The sequence below is a fragment of the Ambystoma mexicanum genome, chromosome 3q (assembly GCF_040938575.1).
Source record: "Ambystoma mexicanum isolate Mex_15411 chromosome 3q, UKY_AmexF1_1, whole genome shotgun sequence".
In the NCBI taxonomy this organism is placed as follows: Eukaryota; Metazoa; Chordata; class Amphibia; order Caudata; family Ambystomatidae; genus Ambystoma; species Ambystoma mexicanum.
Window position 1 is genome coordinate 369,946,757 of NC_090926.1, and position 24,579 is coordinate 369,971,335.

General features: G+C 43.5%; 1 protein-coding gene and 1 long non-coding RNA gene across 2 annotated transcripts in view; one reads left to right on the forward strand and one right to left on the reverse strand.

Annotated features, from left to right (window-relative positions):
- G3BP1 (G3BP stress granule assembly factor 1) overlaps positions 1–2,204 on the reverse strand; it is a 731,395-nt gene extending 729,191 nt beyond the window's left edge. The window contains exon 1 of the mRNA XM_069653996.1: positions 1,970–2,204. The gene's annotated coding sequence lies outside the window, so the exon portion shown is untranslated. The remainder of the gene's footprint in view (positions 1–1,969) is intronic.
- A 115-nt stretch (positions 2,205–2,319) lies between these two features.
- LOC138582580 (uncharacterized) overlaps positions 2,320–24,579 on the forward strand; it is a 28,189-nt gene continuing 5,929 nt past the window's right edge. The window contains exon 1 of the long non-coding RNA XR_011305045.1: positions 2,320–2,409. This is a non-coding gene — a long non-coding RNA (uncharacterized lncRNA). The remainder of the gene's footprint in view (positions 2,410–24,579) is intronic.

A 24,579-nucleotide genomic window follows, 5' to 3' on the forward strand; every position in this document is an offset into this window, starting at 1 on the left:
ATCGAAACTAGTGATTTTCGTTTTAATTACATAGAACAGTGTGAGCTCAGTAATTAGGAAGACAGCCAAAAGGTTATAGCTCTATCAGTTAGTTGACAACAACATGTACAGTACTCTTATGAAGTCTTGTATGATAGTTGACATTTTTTGTACAGGCTTGCACCTTTACATTGTTTTATATTGCAACACTGAACACTATTCTTATTTCATTTTTCTTAACATTGATGAATGGAGTTATTGCTTATATGACTTTACGGATAGCTTTTGCATCTTTATTACATATATATTCTTCAATATAAATTATTCCATTTGACATTATAATAGACAAAATTATAACAATTGCACAGTGGTCTCTAAATATCATAAATCACAAAAAAATGGCCTTCCAGCATCCCACCCAACCCATCTTCCACAGCACAGGAGCTCTAGGGCACACTAAACGTTAAGGACACCTCCCCCTACGTACCTGGAGAGAAGCCAGGCCTCCCCTGCTTCCAACAGCCTATTTGTCACCTTTGTTGGGACTGTACAGGTGAAAATGCAGCAGCACCCACGGTCAGTTACTGGTTATGTGACACCATCTTCTTGACCTATGGGACCTAAAGCTCATCTCCTCCAGAGTTTCAGGGGCAATCCACCAGGGGCATGTCGGATTCCTGGGCTGAAGCCAGGGGAATTCCGATTGAGGACATTTACAGAGCAGCCACCTAGGTAGATCCAAACACCATCATCAAGCACTATCACCTTAACCATCAGGAAGCTTGGGGTGTTGGTATGGCTGTATTGGGCGTGGCAATATTAAACATGAACGATATTTGATGCTCAATAAATTCGGTGATGGAGCCACCTGGGTAGATCCAAACACCTTCATCAGGCAGCTTGTGGTGTTGGTATGGGTGTATTGAGCGTGGCAATATTGTAAACATGAACGATATTTGATGCTGAATAAATTCGGCGATGGTGGGCGTGCATATGCGTGTCTGGTATTTTCTATTTTAGGCCCATTAATGAGCTAGAGTTGGTATAACATGGAGGATCGGATGATTTACCGATAATTTTAATTACTCCCAGTTCTACTCTTTCTCGTCCAAGTAAGCGTGTGCAGCCTGTCCCTTCCCACTGGTAATTTGAGAACGGGCCTGCTAAGGGAGTGTCAAATAACTGACATGTCCGATCAGGGGGCACTATATGTCCTGAAGGGAAGAGGCGGCGAGGTAAAGGAAAGTGAAAAAGGGATTACTGAGGAGAGGCAAAGTTACCCCCTTCCTTTCCACACACCAAGGTCAGCTGACACCCTGGCAGGGTCACAATATGCCACCTTTTGCACAAGAATAGGAGCCATAACACCACAACGGTGGTGGTGGGCGCAGTATAAATATTAGTTAACATACTGGGACATGGAAGAGTAATGAAAATGACCAGTTAATCTGATCAGGACTGACTCAAAGTGTCACGCAGTGAAATGAAGCCCTTCTGACTGAAATTTAACAATCAAGTTAAAAAAAGTCCCCAAATAAATAAAAAGACCCCTTAAACTCTTACTCATACCCCCACCCCGCTTTGCTTAACAGTGCACCGCAAAGTTCGGTCTCTCATTAGTCCACGTATGACTCCGCCCATGAACTCAAACTCGGCCATTCCCAAGTTTCACCTGTCATCCCAAGGCAACCTCTATGGTAAACTTCGAGTAGCCTGTCCCGTGAGGCACAACCCTCAATTCCTTTAAACCCTCCCGCCTAGCACCTCCCATTCAAACTCAATCCTATACTTTCGCCATGTGTTGTCATTTATATCGTGTACCACCCCATATAATACCCTCTACGTAAAGGTTTAATATGCCCAGTCTCGCGGGGAGATCGAGGCCGCGCCCCGATCAATTCCCCTCCCCCACTCTCCCTTCATAGCGTTCGTGCATTCTCGATGCTCCCAGCCCTCGCTGAGACGTTCGCCTGCACCCTGAACAGCTCACCCGCAGACGCTCAGCGGAGCGAGGCCTCAACTCTCCTCAGGGGCTCGGGTAAGCGGCGTGCTCAGGGCCGGCTACATACAGCAAAGGACCTACCTAACCTACAATGTGGCGTTTCAGCCAATGAGCGAGCTTAACCAGCAGCTGCGCGACTGTTTATTGGTCAAAATGAGAACATAGGGGCTGAATTCACAGAGTGACAGGAACGCTGCCCACTAGCCATTTGTGTCACGTTTCTCCAACGGAGCAACAGACTGACATTAATATTTGCCAATAGACAATCGCTCTACTGGACCTGCGCAGGGTCACGCACGGCTGTACGTGCGGCGGAGAGTTCCTCCATTTATGATTGGCTAAAATGGACTGCAAACCAGATTGGCTCTTGTAGAGTTCGTTGGCCGGAAGAAAACAGAAGCCCTTGAACATTGCCTAGGAAACCCTGGGTGAGAATAGTACGGTTTAGTTAACTAAACTCATCCTTCTTCCTTGCGGGAAGTAGGATTGAAGCTAAGTGACAGGAACTCCTTAAAGAACAAGATGCGATTAAAACTGGTTATTGCAACTGAATTTAGTAATACAAGTATTCCATCAGACATATCATGCCACAGTATATATTTATATCGAGAAAAGCAAAAATACACCTATTTAAAATCAATTACAATATTTTAAAAACAACATCTCTTAAGGATGTTTGAGCCGGACCTGGAAACCAAAGCGTACTAGTCACTTAGATTAGAAATAAAAAGTGGTAAAATCACTGACTTACATAAAAATGATAAAAGTTTAAGGAAGATATGAAAATAAAAACAACTGGCTTGTAGTTTTGTGACGCTAAGCACATGGACACGTGATGAGGGTGGGACGCCGGATGGCAGGGGAACGAGAATGGAGGAAAGTGAGGAGTCAGTATCAAGTTGACAAGGACGAACCCTATGACAGAGGATACTGGAGTTGGGACATGAAGGGCATAGGGGAATAGTATCCACTAAACGGCTTTTAAGGCGGAAGACATGGGTCCCACGAATAGATGCCCAAGTTGAAGAATTCTTCATAGATTGTCCCATGTGCACCTTCATTAACACGCACACAAAGCCAGAACTGCTTCAAATGACAGAACCCTGGAAAAGGCGTGGGATGAAATCGCCATGGACTTCTTTGGCTCCATAGAAGATGGAGAATACGTGCTGGTCGCCATTGATGAATATTCCCGGTTACCAGAGATACAGCTGGTGAGATCCACTGCAGCATACCACACCATTCCCGCTCTTGATAGAATGTTCACAGCATATGGCTTTCCCTGAATCGTAAAGTCCGACGATGGCCCTCCTCTTACTAGTCAGGACATCAGAACCTTCCCGGAATACATGGGGTTCTCCTCAGTGGCCCCAAGCAAACGGGACAGTAGTAACCAGGGGAAGGGAGTCATGTGCCCCTGGTGTTTATGAGCAACATCAAGCAGAATGTCCAGATCGCTCATCTGACCAGAGATCCAGTGGAAAATCTTCTAGATCAGCTCGTCTGAGATTACCTGAATACTCCCCAGAACACGATGGGCAAGGATCCCTCAGAAATTATGTTTGGCCCAAACATTAGAACACGTTTGCTCCACTTGTCACTACGGGAAGAACCCTATCACGAAGATCAGCCCATGAGAGAACAGGATGGTAGAGCCAAGGAGAAAATGAAGAGTCATGCCGATGGCAAAAGGAAGGCCTGCAAGGGCACCCTACAAAGTTGAGACACGGTAGTGGTCCGACAGCCCGGACCCACAAACACACAGCTGCATTCAACAGACACGTTGACAATCATGAGCATCAAGGTATCTCTCATAACAGCAGAGGAAGAACACCGACAAGTGACTCGAAACTTGTCTAACTTCAGGAATACAAAAAAGGTGGGGAGAATGTCAGGAGAGAAAACTACCAGAGTAGAGGACTCTGACATCTCCTACAGAGGGGATGAGAGGAGTCAGCCAGCAAACTGTGGAACTAACCTGATGACCCCAGCCCAGAAAGGGCGCAGGCAAACCACCTTGGCCGACCCCAGAGAGCCAGGAACAGACCTCAAAGACTTATTGAGGAAATGGCTTAAATGTTACCTGTTTGTTTAAAAAGGCGGGAGGTTGAAGTGTCGTGAAGCTACGGACATGTACACGTGATGAGGGTGGGAAGGCGCGGGAAGGGAGGAATCAGTATCAAGTTGGAAACGGCCAAAAAAAAACGTGTTCCACCACCGTATCTATGTCTGGGCCTTAAAAACAAAAATACAATAAAATTGCATTGATAAAGCTAATAGTTATGGTTTTCCACGGTGGAAACATTTTTTTGTGTTCATGTACAGACAATTTTAGGCAAATTCGTAAAAATATGGTCAGAGAGAGAGTGGCTGCTGGTTTGGTGAATTAATTAATTAATGCAAATGTGAGGATTAAAGAACATGTTGCTGAGATTTAAGTTGTGTTATGTATTTTTACAAGGCTTTGGTACTGTGCCAAATCACCACCATAGTGGGCTCAGCAGCTGACCTCCCTGGAAGCTGGCGTATTGTGCCCTGGGCCATGGACCATGGTGTACAGGTCCAAGTCTGCCGAGGAAAAGGAGCTAGTAGAAAATAAGAGGATGGTAAAGCAGTACAAGAGAAAGGAACCAGGAGGGGTGGGGGGGGGATTGTTGTATTCAATGTGTGCGCAATGACAGTCTCAGTGTTCCATTCTGGAATGTCATTGCGTGTATTGGAATTTGACATTTGGGGATTGGCCTCCTTGGCTGCACCGCTCAGTGCTGCCGGGTCCTTATATATCCAATAAACGCATGGTTAAACACCTTATCATTGGGGATGTCTTGGTAATTACCACATAAAAGCAGAAGGAAAAACGTATGTTTGTGATCAATTGAAGGTGAGACATCAGGGAAATTCAAAAGTAAAAGTAGAAATTATTGCATTCCATAATCGTTATGCCAACAATGTTATATCACATTAAGAACGATTTCAAAGAGAAAGACTGTATGTAGTGTGAAGCTAACATCTCACGCATTTGTTTGGGTGAATGCAGGAAGGGGAGCCAACAATCAGAGTGTAACTATCTGGCCCTGCTGGAAGAACACCCTGTCCCTACAACGGTGTGCCTATCCCTAGGCAGCATGTGGTGCAGCGCCTATCTAATAGGGATAGAATGGGAGAAAAACTGTCCCTCTAATAACCAAATGTATGGGTACCACCAACCTGCATTGGTTTTTATTTTGACAAAATGCAAAAGATGTATCTGAAAGGAGCAACCAAACAAAAAACACTACTCCTATGTGTCCAGGAGTGACAGAGCTAGGTATTAGATCACTGTCATTCTCAGCTAAAGGTAGCTTGCATGAGTGCTTAAAAGACTGTGGGAATTTCTATACCATGTTTTATTCACCCATAGGCAATTTAGTCAGATCTCATGTGGAGTAGTGGGTATAGAGAAAGACTTAAAATGGGGGGCATCAAAGGTGTGGTGTAGATGATGCCTGCTAGATATAGTGTTCTATAAAAAAACTCACAGCTAGTGAGTCAAACAGTTAATTTCTTCTAGCATATCACCCGTTATTATTGAAGATACCTGTAAAAGGTTATGGGACCGCCCATGACCAGAGAGGTCAACCGGTTTAGATGGGATAAAGTGATTCCAACCATCTTCTTCAGGACCGATTTGTCAATTTAGCTGTAAGTCATCTTCCAACCATGCCCAGATAGTAGGGGCACAGGGTAGGATGGCTGCTCCGTCTCCTGCAAGGGAGACAAAAGGCAGACACAACAAAACAGGGTGTCAGTATGGCTGCTCCGTCTCCTGCAAGGGAGACAAAAGGCAGACACAACAAAACAGGGTGTCAGTATACCCTGTATCAACAGTATCAACCCGTAGCTGAAAACACCACTAGTCTGTAGGTAGTAAGGGTTCGTGGGAAGTGTTTAAGATTGTAGTGGTTTCAAGGCGGGGGGTGGCTATCCGTTAGGCTGTGCTACTAGCTATGTAGCATAGCGTTTAGTTCAATCACTCCAAAGTACCAAGTGGGAGGGGATGGGGAAGGGAGTCAAAGGCCAGGAGTGTCAGGGGAGAGCTCCCTCCATGCACGTGCCACCAGCTCACAAGAGAGAGAAGATATTTATATTACACAGCCACAGTAGTGGGCGTGTAGTTATGGTTAAGTTGCTGTTTCCATAGGAAGAGCACTTTTTGGGCGGCTTATAACTTTGCTCCCCCTGGACGAATCCTCGCCAAACATTGCAAAAAAAAGTATATGGGCCACTCTGAATTTTTCTGCAAAGTCTGGAGATGTTTGGTCCAGGGGGGCAAAAGTTATAGGCGGGGTCCCAAAACATCTTTTTTCCCATAGACTGAATGGGGGAAAAAATTTGCGCACGGCTGCAGTTCAAACCGCTGGACGGATTTTCACCAAATTTGCAGAAGGGGCAGCGGCGTGGTCCTGAAAGCATGCGTTTGTACATTTGGTGACCTTCCATGCAGTACTTTTCTTTGAAATTATCAAAAAGTAGGTCTGAAAAAATGAGTGATATCTATGTCCGCTTGGCGGTCACACTTCCCTGTTCGGTCCACGGAGAAGATACCGATTGGCTAAGGGGCTGGCGTCATGACCGCGGACACGCAACGTCTCTGCCCATTGGCTGCTGCGAGATGTGTTCTGCGTCAGATTGTTTGGATGCGCCCGACATCTTGGATTCGCCGAAAGCAGAGCAACAACCAGCGTACACATGCTCTATAAAACTCTTTTGCTGTGTCACAGAGCGTTGGGAAAGGTTCAGACAGTAAGACATGGGTGATCAATGCATTTGCTCTGGGGGTCGGTCTTCATGATGTACTTTCTGTAGACACCTTGTACGCACAGAAAATGTGGGGTGTAATAACGATAGCTCTTCAGTCCATGCAGTGGACAGGAAACTTCTAACTGTTGAAAACACACGCGTAGTGGTAGTCAACATTGAAATTGACAACATGCCGTGATTGCAATACTTTTTCCGATGTCTATTATTATATTCATTAGTACGCCGCCATGGGTGTCGCATGCTACAGTGGTTGTGGCCAGGGCCTAGAGTCTTGGATGAATGGATGTCGGTCGAAGGCCAAAGGCCTTCCTTCCAAGACTGTTGGCCCTGGTCACAACCACCGCAGCATGTCACACCAATGGATACACCCGTAGTATTGCGTTTCAATTGGCAAATTGTGGGGAGTGCGTACAGTCTTGGGTGCATGGCCAAAGGCACCCAAGACCAAAGTTATAAGTACTAGACGTGGAAGCCACTGCACACACATCCCATGTAAGATCTATGGACATAAAGCTAGGAGTGAAACCTCTGGCCAGAAGAACTGAAGGATACCACACCTATGGAAAAACCCCCACTACCACGCATCACTGAGGTGGTTGTGGAGAGACCCTGCACTCTTGGGTAACACAATTATAATCTCTTTATGATGTATTTCCTATGGCCACCTTGTATGCACATAAAATGAGGGGCCAAATAAGGGCACTATTTCAGTCCGTCCAGTGCACAGGGAACTTGTAACTGTTGTAAGGACCCGCGTAGTGGCAGCAAACATTAAAATTGACAACATGCCGTGATTGCATTACTTTTTCCTACGGCTATTATTATATTCCTTAGTTCGCTGCCATGGGTGTCACATGCTATGTTGGTTGTGGCCAGGGCCTAGAGTCTTGGATGCATGGCGTCGGCCGAAGGCTGAAGGCCTTACTTCCAAAACTCTAGGCCCTCGTCACAAATACTTCAGCATGTCACACCCATGGATACCTGTTACGCTCACCTGGTATCCACAGGGACGCCGCCCAGCCGGGTTACTCGCTGGTATGCTTCTCAGCTTTGCCCTGATGTGGTCTGCGGGAAGGTTCTGACTGAAAATACAGGAGGACTGTGTTCAAGACTGACCGACTGGGGTAAGTATTCTCCCTCACCCCCGTATGATTTCAGTCCCTCTGGCACCCTCTCCTCACCTTGTGGTAGAATTAGACGTGCTCTCCGTCCTGCCTTCTTTGCAGGGGCGCGTTGTCTTTCATGGGCGAGTGCGGTCCAGTTACTTCACTGACGCCGGCCCGTTTGATATTGTTCAGGTAGGTCTTATTGCTGTTCTTTAGTTTTGTTGCTAGCCTGCATGCCTTTCTTTGTTTAAAATGTCTCTTTTTTCTCCCTTAGGTATGCAGAGCTTCAGCGCGGCGAACTGCTTGGTTGAGCCCCGCTGGTAAATGTTGGCGCATTAAGAGCGCTATGATGCGGTAAGTAAGCGCTATGCGCAGCGCTGCAAAGTCTTTCCTTAGCTAACCTGTGTTTTCCTTCCTTGTAGGTCGCAGTGTTCTTCAGCACGAGTCGAATGTCCGGGGAGGTGCCAGCCGAGAGGCGACCAGCCAGGTAAGCGTGTTGTCTTGCTCGGGTGTGGTTTAAATAGCCCCAATAAAATAGTCCAGGAAAAGTAGTCCCTAGGCTACCACACCCAAAACACTAGACCGCATAGCTTGGTTCTTAGGAACCAAGCTATGTGGATGCCTCCATGTTGGCTGACAATAATAAAGTAGTCCCCAAGCACATTGTTTATTCATGGTGTATAAGCCTGGCGACCTAGGCGCCAGGACTGGCCCCATGAGGGCTTTTAAAGAGGATGCCAGGCTCTAGAGGCCCGAGTCCTGACTCCACCTGGCCAATGGGTTTGCCAGAGGGTGTTTTGGGCGAGGGTCGTGACAATACCCTCTTACTAATGCCTATTAATTGCCTGGTTGTGGGGAGTGTGTGCACTCTTGGGTGCAAGGCTGAAGGCCATGCCCCCAACAACAAAGCTATAACCTTTTCACTTACAAGCCCACATGGGTTTCATGTAGTGCAGTGGTTGTGGACAAGATGTGTACTTTTGAGTGCATGGTTGCAGGCTGTATGCCATATACCCAAGCATGCACCCAACAGGAAACTGGTAAGCACTGGAGTTATAAGCCACTTCACAACCATATATTGAAATGTATGGCAATACACCTAAAATTTTAGGCCCTGCCCAGAAACAGTGCAGCATTTCAGACCTACACAGACACCCCTAGTATTGAACATCAGTCAGGTGGCTGTGGGGAGAGTCTGCAGTCATGAGTGCATGGCCTTTGGCCATGCACCCAACAGCACAGTTATATGTAGTGTACTTACAAGGTACAGTGGGTACGATATGGTGTGGAAGTGCATCACTCTGTCGGCTGTGGGGAGGGGATGCAATCATGGGTGCATGGCCGAAGGCCATGCCCACAAAAGTACATTTGTTCGTAGTGTAGTTATATGCCACAATGAATGTCATATGGTGTGGTAGTAGTGGCCAGGATGCAGAGTACTTGAGCTAAGTAATAAGCACTGCAGTTGTAAGTAACTATGCATTTCAAAAACTATTTACCCATACATTCATAATGCTATGGCCTCAAACTCACCTCTGTAGCCAGTGGCTACAAACTACTGCACCATATCAGAGCTATTGGTACACTTGTACTATGCAACATCATTAAGATGGTTATGGGGAGGGCGTAGCGTTTTGGGAGCATGGCCAAATATGGGTGTGGTGTAATGCGCTAGTTGTGTTGTCTTAGCTTCATGGCTGCAGACGATGGTCCGAAAAGTACATTTATAAGTAGCTAATTTACAAGGACCATGGTGTTGATATGCAGCGATGGTTGTGAATAGGAACTATACTCCTTGTACCTTGGTCGTAAATCGTAGGTGGTACATTACTCACCGAAGATGCAAGGGCCAGCCTACAGGCACTGCAGCATATTAGTACCATAGATTAGACGTGTAGATTTCCATGTGTAGAAAATGACTGCCAATATACTTACTCCTTACTTTGTTCAGAATCCACATACAATTTTTAAGTGGCTATCGTACTTGGCAGAAGTATCCCTTTTACCATTTCTGTGATAAAAGAAAAAGGTGTGTTAGTGTTTGCATTTTTGAAAATTTACTACACTGCATAATAGACAGTTTACCTTTTTTTACCCTTATATTTAGTTTACAAACCAGTGTACTCTGCATTGCGCTCAGTTTCTGTGTTTGCTTTTCTAATCCTTGGGACTGGGGGAAAAAAAATCCTTGTCGGATTAAAAAAAACCTTTGTTTACTATGGTACTAACTACTTCCTTGTTTCCCTTGTGTGTTTCCTTCATTTTTCTGATCAATGTTATGTTTGTTGCCGATTTTTAACAACAGTTAGATACCTGTAGGCGTATTCTACCTGTGCATTTGTTTCCAACGATCTGTGATAATCATTTATTTGTGTCATTCTTCCATCCTCTTGGGTAGTTAGATACCTGTGGGCGTATTCTAACTGTTTGTATTCTTTCACATAATTTGTTGACAATCTTGAAGTACACATTATTTCGTAAATTCTGGCCTTAAGAACAATATATACGCATTTGTTAGATTAGCTGGCAATCTCTGTTTTAGAGTAATGGTGCTATCATTACATTCGAACCATCCACAATTCTTTTTAATGTATGCAGTGTAGTGACCTGCATTGGTTGTAGCTCCTGCATGGTAGATTATACCTACTGTTTTAAAGGTTTTCTTTCCCAGTGACACTTGACCGTGTGTGAATCCAGTCAGTTTGCAGGTGTTTTTGGTGCCATCTGCATTATAACGTAGAAGCATAAGTATTATGTAGGTACTATGTGATTGTATCAGTAAGGTGGTGCAATTGTCTGAATTGCAAATAGTACATAATCTGCCATGGTTTGCATTTTGTACAAGTTGCTGAAATGGAATACTCTCACAATTTGGTATGCAAACATACACAAATCACTCATTTCAGAGTGCATGTATGTTTCCACATGTACGAAATTTAGAAGATTTCATTTACAGGTTTGCTTTTGTTTTCCAATACTAATAGTATGTACATTAGAAATTCTTGTGGATCTTCTTGTGAGTTCATAGTGAATCTCACTATTCCAGCACAGTCGTCCAATTGTTACCTTACTCCATGAACACTGTATGTGTTGTCAGGATTTCTTGTTGCCTTTCTATGCAGCACTAACATTTGCAAACACAATTGGTCTGTACTGTGCAGGCAAATATTATTAACAATTGGTGGCAATTTAAATAGAATATTCATTGCTACATTTGAATAGCAACTTACCCCACTTTCATTTGCAAATTTGAATGGCCCAGCAAGTTCTGTATCTGAGTGCATTTTTCGTTTTTTCTGTTGCTTCGTTGCCGACGTCCCTGCTTTACATTCCCTAATAGGTTGTTCTATGGTTGCGGTAATTGATGAAACTTTAGCTTCTTTTCTTTTCTTTGCGGAATTTGCTGTTGAATTCTGTTGCATTTCTGTTTCGTTTACTTTTCTTTTACCACGTTTTACTTAATCTGGAACAGGTTATTGTTTCAGATGAGGGGGTGTACAGTGAACGCAATCTATTGTATTCTAGAATGCAAGGAATATCAGCTTTGACTTTACTTGAATCAAAGTTTATTAGCAGTAGACCGTTAAGTGTACGTAAGTGTGATAATGCTACGTAGCTCATGCCTTCCTTAAAGACTGTGTTTCCTATATCTATCAATGCTTTGTCTAGGGTAAGACCTTGGGATTTATGAATCGTAACTGCATATGCAAGAGTTAGAGAAAATTGCTCTCTACGTACATACATGTCTTTGCAGAGAAGGAATCGAGCAATTGAGCGCCCTATCCTTTTCACTCTGAAACATTATCAAAGCGAATATTTACAAACTGAATGTTGCTATCACATGGGTATGATTGAAAGCCAACAACTGTGCCCAGTGCTCCATTAACTAGCCCTTGCTCTACGTCAAGGTTACGTTTAAGCATTACTCTACAATTTAAGGATAATTTCAATATTTTTTCCAAACCAGTTTGCCTGTGGCACTAATTTTTATTATTGGTTGCATTTCTTTCTTTAACATTGTTTCATTGAATTTGAAACAGATTGCAAGAGTTGGCATTAAGGCCATACAATTGACATTTGTGTGCGCTATTTTTTCCATAACATCAGTTGCACATGCATTATCGCCATAAAGTGCACGTATATGCTGGTTTTTCAATACAACTTGTGCTTCTTGCGATAAAACACCAACTCTAATACTTTTTAAGATGTTGGCATAAGTGAGATCTGCAGATTGCTGCATGTTCTCAGTTAATTCTCTGTATTGGAAATGTTGCCAAAGGTTAACATTACCTATGCTACCAACAGTTTTCCGGCAGAGTTTGTGGCCTAAGGTTTTAAAAATCGGTTCACCTTTCACTGGTGTCAATTGTAGAAGATCTCCGAAAACGATAATGTTACGCTCACCTGACTCCCACAGAGGCGCTGGCCTGGTTCGCGCTGCTGTGACCTCTTCTAAGGTGATGCGCAGGGTTCGGAAGACGGACTGGACCGGGCCCCCAAATCTGGCTTGTCTGGCTCGCAGAAGTATCCTTCTGTAGGCGAAAATAGGGTATTAACTGTCTGCGGGGTAATGCAATCGGCCTCCCACTTTTCCCTCTCACCCTCCTTGAAACCCTTCTGTGATTTCTCGTAGCGTCTCACCTTAGGGTCTGGAAGGACGAGCTCTCCATCCTGCTTCTGATGGAGGGGCGCGTTGGTATCCAGTTATTTCACTGGATTTTCGGATTGGTGAGAACCAAACTTGCTTGGCTTCCAGGTAAGTTTTTTGATAAGAGGTTCCCCTTGTGTCCATGCATTAATGTACTAATGCTAGTGTCTTTTTCCCCATAGGGGCCGGGGTACAGAATGCCGGGTAACAGGCACCGACCCGAGATGAGAGGTGAAATCCTTGTAGAAATCAGGTAAGTCTTTAATGAGCGTTTTTTGGTAATGTCTTTTCATTCGCTCATTAACGCTGATGTCTCTTTTTCCCCTTAGGGACCGGGGTCCGGAAATGCCATGATGCGGCGCGGACCCGAAATGAAGAGGGAATGAATCAACAGGTAAGTCTTAACATGGAGATTTAGCTTTCCTTATTCCCTTCTCTCTCTCACCTTTTGTTCTGGGCTTTTTCTCCCTAGGCGCTGGGGCGTGACTGCGAATCCGGATGATCGCTGCTGAACATGGAGGCGCCCTGTAAAGGTGAGTGGAATGCGGCGCTGCAGCGATCGACGCGATGAGCTTTTAAATTAAAGTCTTCCTTTTCAGGATTGTCGGCGAGATGTCTCCGGGATGCGGATTTAGCAGGTAAGGACTTTTCCTTCTTCTGTTCTCTTCTTCTCTTCCTTTGCAGGTGATCCAGGATGCTGGCAGGCGTGGCAGAAGTCAGGATGCAGGAGCAGAAACGGTGAGCGTCCAGCTGCTAGATGCAGAACAACGCGAAGCACGTGTGGCTGTTCGGGTGGGGTTTAAATAGCCTTGGAAAAAGTTCCAGGTATGTATCCTTCCTCCAATCAGGTATGTATCCTTACCTGACCACGCCCAGATGGTAAATTAGTCCCACAGGTAAAGTAGTTCCTTTCAGGCCTCAAGGAGGCCGGGATCCTGCAGCATGGTCTGCATCAGGTAAGTGCACCCAAGCATTCCCATACGCCAGGACTGATGTCTTTTATGAGCCTGGCGCCACAGGCGCCAGGACACTGTCCAAAGGGCCCCTATATGGGGTTGCTGGGTCCTTCCTTGGGGACTGGATGTCCGCTTTCGGGGACGCTGGGCTTGAACCGGCTCCCCGGGAGCGGGCATCATGACAGATAATGTGTTTCCCTGCTAAGAGTTCTTCGTTGTTATTTTTAAGTACTTCTTGCAATCTGAGATGAATCAAAGCCAACAATAGGTTGGAGACCATGCTCACTTTATCTATTAGTAGCATTTTCATTTGTTTCAATACTCTGCGTAATTCCATTGCAGCTTCTCCAGAAAGTTTGTAGTAGTCTAATATTTTTGATGCTCTACTGGAAGCAGTAGTAATTGGTGTAAAGGGACACCGCCTATGTTGTAGGCAGCTAAACCTGTGGGGGCAGTTACAACAGCTGACAGTTTGTTGTTTGTCAATTGTTGAAGGAACTTGTTGATGATTTTGATTAAGAATGTTTTCCCTGATCCAGCTTCACCACTGACGTATAGCAATATAGGTTTGTAATTTTGGCAGGTACATTCTTTATTTTCGTGTTGTACACCATGTACAATTTGTTTTGTTACGTCTTCAAAAATGGTGCGCTGATCGTTGTTAAGTTTTGCTTGTTGTACAGTTAAGTCTTCTGTATCTTCTTGATACTGATACACGGTGTTTTCTACTTCTGCCATAGCTACTTCAGCCTCATTTGCTATTAGAGGTTGTCCTAGTGGTTCTTGACTTCCTGTTACAGAAGGTTGACTACTGTCGGAAGAGTCCTTATCTAGTTGGGCCTAAAGTTCTTCTTCCTGTTGCTGCTCATTGTGTAACATTGTTTTGTACTGTGTAAAGTTCACATCGGTGATAGTGCTTTCATTTGCTTTGAAAGCATCTTCATAGCAGTCATAGTTATCTAGTATGTCTTCCTCTTTTCTCCATGGTTTGAAAAGTTGTAACAGAGACACGTAATATAGTTCTTTCTGTTGAGGAGTTTTTAATGACAATTGTACATGATTAATTAAGCTTTGTTTGGTAAGTTTCACTAAGCTCCCTTCACAACCGGTCACTCTTTATCTACGTTTGCTTTGATCGGGTTTTACATTATTTTTGTATGCAAAGTTTTGAGCTATGTGGTATAGACACATGCTTTCCAGAGTGCTACTCCTGTTTGGATAGTATGTGTCCAGTAAATTGTTTTTTGAATGTCTTGGCTGTTGGGATCATTTCTGGCAATTCTTTCTATGTCCTCATATGATTTAAGCACTCTTTTTCTAGATTTTGCAGGACCAAGACTAAGCCATACTATGTTGTCTGATTTTCCATACAAAGCAGTGCCAGTTAAACGATCTGCTGCTTCATAGGCCCCACATTCTTTATGAGAGATCATTTGTATGACTAGGCTGTACAATTTATATGATAATGTTTTGTCTGATGCTAGGTCATCCCAGAGGTCTTGAAGCTATGTTTTTTCTGCTTTTGTTAAGTAGGCTGTAACATATCGTGCAACAGCAGTTGAATTGTCTGCAGTGTACTGCACATCTATGTTTGCATTCCATAAGAGGGCAATGATTGCATTGTAATCATTGATATATTTTGATTCTTCCCTTCTCTTTAGGTAATACGTGTTCTTAGGTGATTTACTTTTAACACTATGTCGAACTGAAAACATGAAGTTGTTTACTTCACCTGTTTCTGTAACTGGTCTAGGGAAACCAAAGCGGCATTTGGTGTAGTATTTACCTTTGTTTTTGTATTTGTGGCGACAATATTTGCCACATTTGTGTCTTTGAAATTGTAAAATCTGCCCATGCAGCTCACTATGTGTCTGTTGGGATTTCACATGTGACATATTTTTGGATAAACTGCAAAACAGTGCTATCACTGTCGTGCCCAAATTTCGGTGCACCTTTGATCCATAACAGCATGTGAATATGTGGTGCTCCTCTCACTTTTTTCCAAAAGAAGTGCTGCACTTCTCCAAGGGGAGGAACAGTTTTATTGCAAATGAAGTGCAGCATGGCAATGAAATGATGATGGAAATATCTTGAGACATTAACTGGATCTAGAGAGCAAAGTTCTCCAGGTGTTAATATATCTATGTTGTTTTTGTTGCTGTTTGCTATGCGTAGGAACTCATGTAAATCTTTCCATGCATAGTCTGCACAACTTAGCGTAACAAACCAAGTCGGTGGTCCAAGGTTTCTGATCATGCAACGCACGTCTCTGTGCCGTCTGAACCAGTATTCCTTTGTACCACGCATGTTTGCAAACAAATTTGTTATACTTGATTGTAAAACCTCATCATTTTCCTGTACTTTTTGTATTAACTGCGTAGCTGACATATTTTGAAAGTGGGTTCCAGATTTAAGAATGTGTGCAACTCCATAACTAAGTGTTGCTAATTCACTTTCATAGAGTAGTTGGAATATGTATTCCACATTTTGTCTAAATCTGGGATCTTGCGAATACATTCATAATGAGCGGTATTCTGATGCCCCAATCTGAGTGGGTCTATCGTCGTATCTTCCACCTTTGCCAGTAGGAAATAGCAGTGGAAAAGCATGTGCTTCTATACTTTTTTCCCAAACACTCATTGGTGACCCTTTGGTTTGTCGCATTTGGTAAGTTTCTAGTGCATCATCTATGCTTTCATTGGAATGCAATGAATGAATTGTGTAATGGTCCAAAAGAGTGGATACTGTAGCTGGATCCAGAAGTTCGAATTGTACAGTTTCTGATGGCTCTTGAATTATTTCAGTTGTTTCCCTTAAGCTTTCATCAATATTTATTTCCTTGTAGTACTCATTATTGTCTTTTAGATATTGCAATGCTCCTCTAACTTTGTGTAAAACCACTAATTGTTGCCACATTTATTTGTCCCTTGCTGGTACTCCATTTACCAAGACTATTAAAGAATGCTCTATTGAACGTTCCACTCCTAGAGTGTGTACATTTTCCATTAGATCTAATGGCAAATAAACTACTTTGCCACGAATGCCTTTCAACAATTCAGAGGAAGGTAAGTTTGCTGTTTTTGGATGAAGGTGTATAATTGCTTGAAATGGGTGAACTGTTTGAATTATTATTTTCTCATACAAATTGTGCTGTTGCAGGATTTTTGGTAATGGAAACAATTCCAAATGATTTGTAACAGCACGTGAAGGAGTGTGGTTGTTGTCTAATTTTGTAGTACAGTAACTGCAACATATTAGTCATTTAGTTAGTTCATATTTGTTTTCAGCTAAAAGGTACAGAGCTAATTCAAACCATTTAGAGTCTTCATTGTCTTCTAATCTATATGCTATATCCACATTTTTTGTGTTCCTTTTGTAAAATGTTCTGCGGCAACAAACACACACGTGGTTTGGTACTTCAGCCGATGACCTTTTAAATTTTACTATTTCTTTTCTGTATGTGTGTAATAGAAGGTTGCTATGTGCAGAATTGTTGCTACTATGTTCCAAAACTGTTGCATTTTGTAAGTGGCTCTCACTTCCAAAATACCTTTTCTGAATACGGTCAATTTCTTCTTGTAAGTATTTGGGTGTACCATGCAGAAGAGTGGTATTTAAATTGCCTAATTCTGAAGCTGAACATTTTGCATACTATATTTTATACACAAGATTTCTTACATTGGAATGATATATTGATATTCTTTTGATATCATGGAAGGTACTTTTGCAAATAGGCACAGAAATGCAGGCTAATGAATGTCCTTTTAGTCCTGTGTATTTCCGCACTGGACACATATCCATATTTTGCAGCACTTTCATTTTACTTTTGTCTTTACCTTTTACATATTGATTGAGGAACTGACGTAAAGATTTGAAAGCTTTGTTTGGAATGGCACACATTGATGTGCACGGCCATTTGTATACTGGACGTTGTGGTTCTGCTGAATCGAGAGGTAATTGTGAGTTTTCAGGGGATAGTTTTGTAAGCAGTGTTTCTTGTTCCATGATGGTAGTATTGATTTTCTCATACCCTCGTCCACTGCTATGGATGCAATTGTGTTTGCTTGATTTTGTATGTATGCTTCTTCATTAAAATATGGTTCTGTGGTTGTTGTGTGATTCACCACCACAAACATGTAAGAAATAATTTTTGTTCACATTCCGTTTATTGCTGAGTTTCCTTTGTAGTTTGGTACTTAGTTTTGTTAGTGCATTCATCCTATTTAACACTAATATAAACAACTTCCTTTTGAGAAGGATTGCACTGTCCACGAGAGCTTGTAGGATTAACTTTCTACGGTAGGTTTTAAGGGGTGAGGATGATTACGGTCCTCTTCTTAGAAGATTCTGAAGGACTCTGTGACGAAACATTTTTGATCAAATACTTTTTTTACTGTGCGTTCTTGTGACACTGTCAGGATTATTAGGAGGATTGTTAGCTGTACTGGTAGCCATTTTGTTGCCAACATTTTTGTGTTTTGTGACACATTTTGATGGAGGAGGCAAAGTTTCGGTAGTTGAGACTTCCTTTGTTTTGCCAACCAACTGCATTAGCTGGTTTGTTCCAAGATTCTCTACAAACTCTACAACAGGTGGATGTTTACATTGGGCACTTTTATTTTGATTTGCTCTACCTCTGTGTTCCTTTCTACGGAGTTGTTTTTTGGTAGGCATTCTTTGGTGTCTGTTGAAAAAAAAGGTATACTTTGGTCTGTTGTCCAATGTATGTGTGCTGTGTGCATGTGTGCATGAGTCTGATGGGGAAGCTCTTTGTCATGGTGTGTCATTGTGCATTGAACTCTTGCAATGATTTGGTAAGGCTACTTTACTGTTTGTATACTACTACAATGTGCTTCAGATCAGAGTACAAAGTGGGCTACTTGTGACGAGAACCATTATTAATAAACAAAATGCCACAAACTTGCAACAGCATCTTCTTTCCTAAATCTAACCTTCTAAGGATTACGTATGTTATTTGAGTTCCAAACACACATGGATTTGTCAGCCATTCTGCCTGTTATTCTTTGTTCAATAAATGGATATTTGTAGATAGAATGGTTTAGAAAGCAATGTTTGCTTTGGTGCCCAAAATAACCAAATAACCCACACAGCCTCTTTGAGAAGTAGTTACAATATAAAGGTAGTACTGTGCTTACTTTTTTTGCAAGATGACCAGGTTTCTTCGGATATGTCGTCTGCAGTGTAGATGCTGTTGATTCTCAGGAGAGTAGTCTTTACTGCGATTGAAAAAAACAAAATCAATTACTTTGTGTGTTTTCAGCAGTGATGATACTGCACACATTAATTGTGCTTCTTTCGTCAGAGCATTTTACTTTCATATTTCAACCCAGTGCTTGTGTGCACTTCACTTCACTCTGTGCAGTGTTTGCATGGTATTTGCAATATGGTACTTGAAAGTCCTTCAAAATTGCTAACAATTTTAAGGTTATGGAAATGCCTTGTTTTTTACAAAGTTCACTATGCATAGGAGAGAGATTTGTAAGCGATAGGGCACAGTAGTAGATGGGGAAAAATGTTCTATTTGAAAACTAAAAGCACACTGCCGACACATCGGGAGACCCTCAGAGGGAGATGTCACCACAGCAATCGGGAGCGTTTACTTTTCTCATAGGATTACATTGCAAGTAGCATTACTGTAGGCTGTACACAGTACACAACTCTGACATTTCCACATACACAATTGAGTTCCGCCCTAAATAGGCATGCTTGCAACGTATGTACAGGTTATGCGGAAGACAGTAAGCAGTCTTGCGGTTTGTCAATGACAAATCGGACATCCTGCACTTAAAAAGGGGAGCGTTCATATGTATTGCCTATGCACATTTAGCGGCATTATTTTGTCTAAATTAAATCATTAGGGTTTACATGTTCTCTGATTAAAATATACATACCTGTACTCTATACTCATGCATGTGCGCATGCATGGAGCTGTACGTAGAAATTTGCAGTACTTGCACAGTAGCTTGTGAAGTAAGTGCTTTGCAATGATATACGATTTACATTCAGAATCATCAACAGTAATTTTGAAGTACGCAATGTTGATGACAGAGTTAGAATTAGCGATGTTTAATGTGATTGGTGGATGGTTGTGCAACTCCTTAGTTGTGCCCAATGAGGGACTCGATTTGTTACCGCTGTGGAAAGGGTGGAAGGACTGTGTAAGAGTTACGTGCCGTACGTAGGCAACGCTTGTCCACAGGTAGGGCGTGTCACATACGGGTTTCTACAGCTAATCCTGCATGGAAAGGGGATTGTAGGCATCAGCCAATCAGATGTTCGCATTACTCTTTTGTGTCGAAAGACGGTGCGCACACTGAAGAGGCAGAGGTGGAGAAGTTCAGGGTTTTGGTGCTTGGAGACATTTTTGTGCATGGCTTACAACACTATGCCAAGAGTAGCCATGTGGCACACCATTTTCATGTCAGAGGAGTGGAGGTCGTGTGAAGCGCAGACACTGATACCAATGCTGCGGCAATTCTGCAAGTTTGCAGAGACATGCGTACAATGACCACTCCTCATGTGGTAATTTTGCACTACGGTGCTTGCCATTTGGGATACGTGAGGTCACGTACTTTGTTGGCAGATTTGGCACAGTTGATTGAAGCACTCATGACCATCTTCCAAACAACGAAAGTCATTTTTTCTGCTTTACTCCCTATAGTAAAATGGAACAACAATTCTGTTTTCTGTCCGGATCAAAGCATTGGGAGGTGTATCATCAATCGCGGCATGCGTGCATTCATGCTACGAGTTGGTATGTTTTTCTGCAGCCACGATAACATTGCTCCAAGCAATGCGGATTATTTTGAAGCAGATGGTGTTGCGCTATCTTCTTTGGGAAATACAATGTTCTTTTGGAACGTAAGGCTTGCTTTAGAGAAGGTTCTGTAATGGTTGCAGGAGCAAAGCAAGGACAAAAAATACCAAAAACTAAATACATTAACAGATGTCTGTATGGTATCTGGCCAAAAATAAAAAAACGGTTCTTTTTAGAGCCCACCTTAAAGGAGAAAAGGGGGAATATTACTTTAATGTACCGTCGTCATGCTCTGATCCTATACATGTCCGCGAACATGGCGGTAGTGTGCAGCCAGCGCATATCACCAACGGGGATTCAGGGGTGGAGACGCGTGCAAATGAGAATGAGCGGAGCTAGGGATTGGTCCATAAAGTTCAGTAGGTGTGTTCTGACCGGCGCACTTTAGTAAGACGGTCTTCTCCCTGACAGAAGACCACACAGCCATGGCTTTCCATGCTCGAAAACAGATTGGGCCTCATTACGACCCTGGTGTTAAGGGTTTAACGGCACCGTAAAAAGTGTTGGCGCCGATAAACCCTTAACGCCTGATTACGAGGTCCCTTTGCGGGACCCGACCTTAACGCCTGCTTTTAGCAGGCGTTAATGTAGGGTACCACAAAGGGACCTTGGTGCTAAGTACGGTGCCGCAATTTGCGGCACCATACTTAGTGCCTTCCCCATTCCCATTGAGCCCTATGGGGCAAAAATGGGAATGGGGAAGGGCCCATGGTGAAGGGGAATTACCGCCCCGCCAACCTTGGAATGGGGCGGTAATTCCGCCATGGTGGACCCCGGCATAGACCATGGTGCTAATGGCACCATGGTTTAGCGCCGGGGTCGTAATGAGGCCCATTATCTGGATTTTGGGAGACTCATAGATACATTGGTTGAAGGTGCATGCAGAAAGCTGCAGTTTATCTGCAGATCTCGGATTTCCTCATGTGGAAGTGCACTGGAATGGCGTGCGTGGCATGAGGTGGCTGGACTTGGAACCTCTCTGTGTTACTTTACTGACAGAGCGTCCTCCAGATATACTGATCATTCATTGCGGAGGAAACAGTTTAGGCCAGGTCTCTGGAATTTCTTTGCAATTTGCAATGAAGAAAGGACTTGCGAAGCTCATGGACATGTTTCCAAATTCGCAAATACTTTATTCCCGTATTGCGCAAAGACAAATATGGCTGTGTTCTTCTGCTTTTGGTCCACAAATGGAGAAAGCAAGACACAATGTGAATAAGGCTGTTTGTGCCTTTTTAAGAGATGTTGGCATGTCCTCTTTCCACAATGAAAATATTTAGTTTCGCAGCTCTTTCATTTTCCGCAGAGATGGAGTCCACCTCACATATGCTGGCAATCAGATTTTTCTTCGCAATGTACAAAATGCATTGTGACCTCTTTTGAAATCACACTAACCTATCTGACAATCCGTTTTCTCCAATCCACAGTTTTTGACTCACACAACACACCACCGAAAGGCTCTTTTCAGAGCCCCCACATACTCCCAGCGTACACTTCATTGTGTTTGCTATGCTTTCACCCTCCTTTTTTTTCCCCTACGACTGTCCGCAAACTTTCCACAACTCCGCGGGGGTCTACGACTGTCATTTCATAGTTCTATTGTTAAACTGAGAAAGGCGGCTCAGAAAAGAGCCTTTTCTGTAACTTTTGTTGTTTTCACGTTTATTGCTTCACAGCACACGACACACTAGGAGAAGAGGCCAAAGGAGGGTAATGAAGGGACACCAGCCACGGGGATAAGAAAGGGCAAGTGAACAGAGAAAGATATAGGGTAAGCTTCATTTAGGTAAGGAGCAGATCTTCTGGTGCTCTGTGACCGCAGCCTCAAAGGCACTTCGAAAACTCTCCCCCCTGCAGAGTACTGTGTCACAATACGTACACACTACTGTCACCTTTGAAAGGTAATGGTCAACAGCATTGCAAATGGCTTGTGAGGCAGCCGGAGGGAGGCGCTTCCCCACATGAGTGTCTCTTGTGGTGGGTTGATCGGACACGGAGGATGCTGTGGAGGAACTCAATCGACTACGCTCTTCACATGGCACCACCTTGCGAATGTCCGCAGTGTGGAACGAAGTGAGGTGTCGCTTCATGGTTGTCGTACCAAAGCTGTACGCACCAAGTCTCCTGCGACTCAGCACCACCTCGCACTGGTTACACTTCACCAGGTTCGCACGTGCTTTTGGTACGTTCCCATAAACGGAAAACAACTGCCACACCCACGACTCCCGACGAGTGCTCCTAGTGCGGAGTTCCTCCACTTCATTCTCTTGCTCCTCTTCTTCCTCGCTCTCTACATCCTCACCCGTATATCTCTCTGCAGGCCCTTGGGGAGGTGGTGGTGGTGATGGCAGGTTTGGGGGTGGTGCAGAGGCTAATGACCCAACAGCAGCCATGGAAGCCATACCGATTAGTTTCCTTTTGGTCACTACAGCAGTAAAGGCAGTACACCTCAATCTGCTATAGCTAGAAGGACAATGAAGATGCGCTCGGGGGTGTGGCCATTTGTAGGGGTGGAGGGGTGTGCCTCGTGACCGTCTTCTTCCCTGCAAAGCGGTACAAAAATTTTACACACCCAGTCCTCATGTCAGCTTTTGTCTGGGATATATGAAATTACATTTTTACACTCTACAATACTTTGCCTTGTGTCTACAAGTTCTTTTGTACTGCTGCTGAAGCAAACAAACTGCGCAAATTAGTCCACACGCTCAGTGTGGGTGCGGTCACATGATGACATCCTCAACACATCCGCGCCAGAAATGGGACTCCGCTGGACAGCAAATGCAGATTACCCAACGTGCGCATGCGCGCAAGTGTCCTATGGACAGTGTTTAGGTTCTCCAACTAATTCAAAGTGCAACACACGTGAGACAGACAGTTAGGGACAGGCGCGATGTTCGCTATATGTACGGTTGTACTGCGCATGTGCACACATGATATGTTCACTGTACAGACAGTTCCAGTGTCCTTAGGACAACTCCATTTTGTTTGCTTACGAACTTGCCGGCCACCGCCCCTGTTCTACGGATGGCACCATTTTGGCGGCGCCCGATACGTACAGGTATACTGTTCTTCACACACTCCCATTTTGTTCATTTACACCCATTCTGGACAACTGGTGTGTTCAACATGTTTCATCTCGTTTGCAAGCGGTACGGCGAGGTATAATGTCCTGAGGACGCCCCTTTCTGTTTATGTGAGCACACCTTCTACAGATGGTGCAGTCAACCATCAAATCCATCTTCCTTCACATTAGTAAGGGTAGGTGTACTGCCTTCTTAGCACCCACATTCCATTCCTTGCGGATAGGTCGAACAGGTGCGCTGTTCGCGAACATTTAACGTCTTTTTAAAAAAACCTTTTTTACTCAAACTCTTTCACTACAACTACTGTACAAAAACATTCCAAACACACACACACACACTTCAGTCCAAAGAAATAGCAGGGGAAGTGGACACTGACACAAATATGGGGGAATTAGGATTCAACACAGGCTGGTTATGAGGAGAAGATTTGTGAGGGGAAGAAGGGATGGATATTTTCGTCAAAACGTCTATTTTCCTCTTGAAGGTTTGGGGAAGGTTCACTAGGGAATGGAGAAGCAGGGCAGGTACAGGTGGGGCAATGGTAACAAACTTTTCCTCTCACACAGTCCTCCACAAACTCCCGTAAACCTTTAAAATTTTCGTTCAATATGTCCATTTTCTGCTCAATCCTTTTCATCCTGTCTTCTTCTGTCTCGTTTGTTGCCCTTTCTTCTTTTCTTTCCTGGTCTGTTAAAAAAATATACATATGTTAAATGCCTATAAAATAGTGGTCATTATTTTGCATATGCAGAGCAATGTGTACCATTATTGTCGCTGTCTTCAGACATTTCCCCATGCGGAAAATTCTCCTCCAGTCACTCCAAAGTACTTGCCATTTCTGAGTCAAAATAACAGAAAGAAATTATTATTTCTGCACCACATACCAAAAAAAACACACATACCAAAAAATGACCTCCACTCACTCTTTTGATGTAATCTCCCTTCGTCCTACTGCGTCCGTCCACTATCGTTCCAGGCTGCCGAGTTTCTGTGAAGTGATTACACTGGAGGCATCCTTTTTCTTTTTTGGTACCATCCACTTCATTCTACATGGTTATTAAATGTGTCATTTTCTTTTCCCATCTTCAGGTTTCCATATTTACTTATTACTACTTATAATATCTTTATGCTCTTCTTCTACGTTGCACACTTTTTGTTTAAGACAAT